This window comes from Triticum aestivum, chromosome 3A (genome assembly GCF_018294505.1).
Source record: "Triticum aestivum cultivar Chinese Spring chromosome 3A, IWGSC CS RefSeq v2.1, whole genome shotgun sequence".
NCBI lineage: Eukaryota > Viridiplantae > Streptophyta > Magnoliopsida > Poales > Poaceae > Triticum > Triticum aestivum.
The window spans coordinates 515,214,771-515,220,452 of NC_057800.1; the positions used below are offsets into that span (position 1 = coordinate 515,214,771).

The 5,682-nt window shown below is 43.9% G+C and overlaps 1 long non-coding RNA gene across 1 annotated transcript; it reads left to right on the forward strand.

Moving 5' to 3' along the window:
* LOC123061936 (uncharacterized) lies at positions 1 to 4,320 on the forward strand. Its single transcript, XR_006429414.1, has 4 exons — positions 1 to 548; positions 2,164 to 2,331; positions 2,422 to 2,690; positions 3,641 to 4,320. It is a non-coding gene; the product is annotated as an uncharacterized lncRNA (long non-coding RNA).
* Positions 4,321 to 5,682: the final 1,362 nt, after the last annotated feature.

The window sequence follows — 5,682 nt, forward strand, 5'->3', positions numbered from 1 at the left end:
AAAAAAAAAACCGCTGCGCACCATGCCCGCACGACTTTCGCCCACTCCTCCTCCTCCTCCCAACAGACGCCAGCCGTTCGCCACAGCACGGACGGGCCGCCTCCCGCGCCGATCCTCCCGCCGCCTCCCACGCCGTTCGCCGCCCGCCGATCCAATCATCCTCCGCAGCCGCTCAGCTTGGCGGGAGGATTTCCCTGGCCTTGCCCCGTCCTCTCGTCTCTCGATCTGATCGAGGCCACAACTCGGGAATGGCGGCTGGCATGCGGAAGGCGCCATCCATGGAGTGGCGGTGGGTGTCCGCGGGAGAGGAGGATGACGACAAGCTGGAGGGCCGCAGGGCAGGGGGGCCCGCGGCCGTCGGGGCGGCAGCTTCGAGTCGGAGGACGAGGAGGACAACATCGACTACGAGGACGAGGAGCAGCGGGAGGCCAGGCAGCGCCTGATTCGGACTGTGCTGACCGTCGACTGGTTCCGGGCGCCAACGGCCAACGAGGTCTCAGGCAACGGCTAACGAGGTCTCGGGCGCGCAGCCTCTCGAGGATCCCGAGGTGAGCGCAGCTCTGCTCCCGGTTCGCCTGTTTTCCCTCTTGCGTCCTTTGATTGCATATGCGACAAGGTGTTCGACGCGTGCTGTTCATGCCGCGTGCGTGGAATGCCGTGAGAGTGGTGACCGCGACTGCTGCTGATTTTGATTAGCTTCAGTGTTTGCCATTGGATTGGAGAAATGTGAATCTGCACATCCTTGTGGTTCAAGATGGCCGTGCTTGGACGAGGGGATACATATGTTGCGTTCGATCTCAGGCTGCAAGTGGGACGTTCCGCAGGAGCCCGCAAACACGCCCACATCTGCCCCGTAGTATTAGTGGGAAATCCAGCATATGTCCACATAATTTTTCACGGGATAAGTGGGCATCCCACATCCCACGTAATCCCTATGTAAATCACAGGCTCAAGCTTATATTTTCTGTTTTGCAATGGACATGGAAGGAGCAGAGAAGTTCAGGCTTCATTATATCAGGTGGAGAATCTTCAGAGTTGACACTGCAAATTATATCTTTTTTGTAGTACTTTTGTTTATCTGGGAGTGGTAATCCTCTGCCTCTACGAAGTCACAGCTCAGTGGTTCGGTGGGCGTCGCTTCAGTAGAAGAATCACATCGAAAATGATTTTAGAAGTGCCACTGTTATAAGATCAAAATAAGAGGTGAGCAGGGTGCAATCTGCTTGCTTGCAGCTGATGTTCCTTGAAGCAGCGAGCTTCTTCATGGCGTTCTTGAGAGAAGAAGAAATCAAGGAGGATTGGATGAGGAGGGAAGATACCACAACCGCTGACTCGCATTATCAGGCCACAGATGATACGTGATTCAACAGGGTAGAATGAATCGTCTTTGCTCTGAACAATTTAGAGGAAATTGGCTGAAGATGTAGTAGTCGATAGGAAATAAATCACAGATGAGAGAGGGGAAGAAGAAGACTGAACTGCACCTGTACATGGCGGAGGTTGACGACGACATTACGGCGTCCATTGCGGAGTTGGACAGCGGCGCTGGGCGGCCATGGGGAAGGTACACGGCGGCGCCGCGACCATGGCGGCATGTCATAATCGGGCTAATCCGCACGACTGACGTTCGACTCAGAAGGGATGTGGGTTTGATGTGGGCGCCGCGGGACATCCCACATAATCCGCATCTCTCGGTGCTCTAACCGTGGGTGTCCACGATCGTAAATTATGTGGGCTTGGACGTGGGCACCGCGGACAGCCCGCGTCCACTTGCAGCCTGAGTTCCATCAGAAACATCAATTGTTTTGTTGCTTCATGCAAATTTTCTTTGCATAATATTGTGACTGGCAATCAGGACGAGGTGGGACCGTGGGAATGATGATTACATTCGCGTATGTCATTTGTGACCGTTTTCTTGTGCATGATTGGGAACAATAGTTATTTAATGAGTTAATTTCGTATCACTTAGATGTAGTGTTGAAATTTCTGGGACCAATTACCCACCCCAATCTGCTCATACAAGACATAACTTCTACATAGAAGTGAATCAGTAAACTGCTACTAATCTGGCTAGAGACACTATTTGACTCCATCTGTTATGTAAAATCAGACCACTTTTCCTTCCATAAATGTTTAGATTATTTCGGTGCATGTCCACTGCAGGAACCTCTTCCTGCTCCGTGGGTGGTTAAAGCGAGAATACGGGCAGTGATCAAACTTCAAACGTCATAATTAAAGATACCTTGCCCAATGCAAGTACCTTTTTCTAGGAGGTTTAAGAACTTGTATAAGCACCTGTATTCTCTGCAATGCAAAATTCCAACCCTACAGGTTTGTGCCCTATGTTCTGCTCTCATTATACTACAATAAGAATATTATTCAAATTGTTCACCACGATGTCCTATATTTCGATGCATGCAGGTTTTCCACTGGGAGAACAAGTTTCTAGATACCACAATAAGAATACTCATTTTCTTGTTCTCTGTTTTTCATTGCAATTTTTTGTTGTGCAATATGAGTTGATATGAATCAAACATCCCAAATATTATTGTTGACTAATTTTTTAATTACCTCCCTTCCAAGCAGCCCTTGAACAATGAACAAGGAAATTTCGGAGTCCTTGTTTCACTGCCTCCGAGGACGTGGGAGCCACCACCACCGTTGCTTACTTCCACAACTAAAAGTCCTAGGTATCTGTTCTCGCTCCCTATAAGTTGCCGTTTTCATATCATGATTATGTTTTCCAATAAGATTGGCAGAAAAAGATTATCGTTTGCAATGTTTTTTCAAGGAAAAGCTCCCTCGAGGGACATTTCTTGTGAGCAACATATTACATTTGAGTACATGTCACTGCTAAAAACATGATTGAATGGGCAAGAAACATCACAATAATTCATACAAGAAATAGAGAAGGATATGGAAGAAAGTGTTCCTAGCTAAGTTGTGCGCTTTCTTGTATTGATTTCCAAAAATACGTCTGAAGATAGCATCGCTCATGTATCCCTTCTGGCGAATGAAACTGATAGTGGGTCTCAATTGCCATTTGTGTGGATTCATACTTGAGTCTTGGGAGTTAATTGCTTTAATACCAGTAGCATTATCTGATGAGATGAGGCAACCATGTATTTTCTAGCATCATGACTTCAGCCTACTGGTAGCATTATGCGATGAAATGAGGAGGCGACCATATTTTTTCCAGTATGATGACTTGAGCCGCAGCATCATGCCGAGTAGCCGAAGAAGTAACTACAGTCACTTTTATTGTAGATTCGTGTTGGCCAGCTTGAGACTGAATATAAACTAAGGTGCATAGAGAGGGATCGGTCATAATAAGCATCTGTGTACATCATAATTGTATTCCTCCGTCGAGTACACAAGAGAGAGGGGTATGTTGTTTTAGAAGAGGGCAAAATATAGTTAAAAGAGGGCAAAATAAAGCATGTAGGCTGATGAATGTCAATTTAGACCATCATTTTGCAATTGCTACTTTTGGTTCCAAAGGATTAACAAGATAAACTCTATTGTTTATATGACCTTGCACTTAGGAAGTTTACGTTGCAAATTTTATCACACTAGCAATGTTGTGTGCAGAGATAATTTGTTTCAGCAAACTTGATCATGTGGAGATTGTTGTGTGCAGATATCAGACTTCAGTGGCTATAAGAAAAACTAAAGCTCTGTTTCCACAGGCGAGTAAATGCAGCCTGACTGAAGAATGCAAGCTCTGTTTCCTCAAGCTATGTATTAGGTTGCATATATATAACAAAGTGAAGTCCTCATCCTGGTTGGTTTGGCATGGCCACATCCTCATGGCCAATAAGCTGTTGCGCTAGAGATGGCCAGGCAGTGAGATTTGCCCGACGTGTGGCTCTTGCGAAGAGACGGCCAGCTTTGCGAGGCAAGTATGGCCAGGGTGGCCTTTTGGTCATGATACCAGGTGTTGTCTCCCCCAGTTCCTAAAACATCGCTCCCATCTATGACTGGTGGATGGCGATCAGGTTTCAAAGGAGGAGAAAAAGCATTTTCATGGACTCACCTCGTATGGCGTTAGGAAAAATTGGAACATTAAGTCAATGACACCACATTCAAGATATGATTTGTTATAGTTGTTCCGGATGCATGGTGGGGGGCTGAGGTTTTGGGCCTCCCTTTTCCCCTCTATTAGACAAAATCTACCTGTATGGGTCTGGCTGTAAAACTAACTTCGACTAACATATCCTTGCTTGCGATGGAATACAAATGTATTTTCTTTAAGCTGTAATACTAAAATACTTGTTTTTGCGATGTAATATGGGTATAGTTGATTTTTTTGTGCGTGCATACTCAAGGATTTCATGAATGGAATATTGTGTTTTTTCTGCGATGAAACAACACATTATACTTGTATAATCAACTTGCTTCACAAGAATATAATTGTATCTGATGCATGAGATGAATACGACTCATTTGTGTAGGGGGTAGATAAAGCATAGAGCCACCTCCGAAATTGCCATAATAGAATAAGAAAACCAGTACGCTGTGACATAACTACAGTAGATTTTTGGGTTACCAGTTATTTATTACTTCCTATGTTCACTTATATAAGACATTTAAGCCTGCTCAGAACATGCTCTAAATTGTTCAAAATCAGTTCTCCAAAACGCCTTATAAAAACGAACGGAGGGAGTACAACGGTTAGATGCTTGTTTTTGTTTCCTCAAAAAAAAAATGCTTGTCTGTGCATTGCAATTTGTAAGTCGAGAGGTTCCGAAATCTTGCCTAAATATTTTCTCTGCAATTATTTACTTAAATCTTGCATCCAGAAATTAATATATGATGTTATTTATTGCTTCATAAGTCATAATTAGATGAATGAGAAAATCGTTTTCTACTTTGTTAGACGTGTGTTGCACGTGACAACTTACTAGTTGTGATAAAATGACTTTTGCATTCTATTGCAGCCTTTTTTTACCTTCACCAAGCATCTAGTATCTATTTTAGGGTATGAAGGACATCTTGTAAAAAGGAGGGGTCGCAAAGGCACCCTACAAGGCCCACACATTAGGGTGACGTGTCCCTCTAGCATGACAACCTATTTTATTGGGCTCACGAGCCTCGCTCGACACCCGTTTAGTTATGATTTTATTTTCACAGATAAACTTTGTCATGTTTTTAACACATTGTTATAACATACATAAATCTCCTAATTATCGCTCCTTTTCAGAATGCAGGATCACATTGATCGACCAATGTAGCCCTTAATGAGAATATAATTGTTGACAAGATATATTCATGCAGATTAAATATATTAAATAGTGCTAAATTTATGATGCATAATGCATGTATCAGCAACTACGGATGGCTGACTACATGCTTGTGATAGATGACCATTAGTTCGTAATTGCTTTTGTAGTAGTGGCATTGACGCGATTGGAGTCGGTCTTTATCATTACCTTTCTACATTGTGTCCTCTTCTACATGCCTGCCCAACAACATCTACACCCTTTCATGAAAGCCCTTATGAACAAGTCTGTTTTATCATGTTTCCGCTCTATGTCATACTCAGTGACTTCCTTTACTTAACTAAGCCCATTTTACATCCAACGATGTTGATCCACATTCCACATTAATTGTATTGATTTATTGGGATTCAAGAACTAGCTATATCTACACTAACCAAGGGGGTTATTGGGAGCATACCTA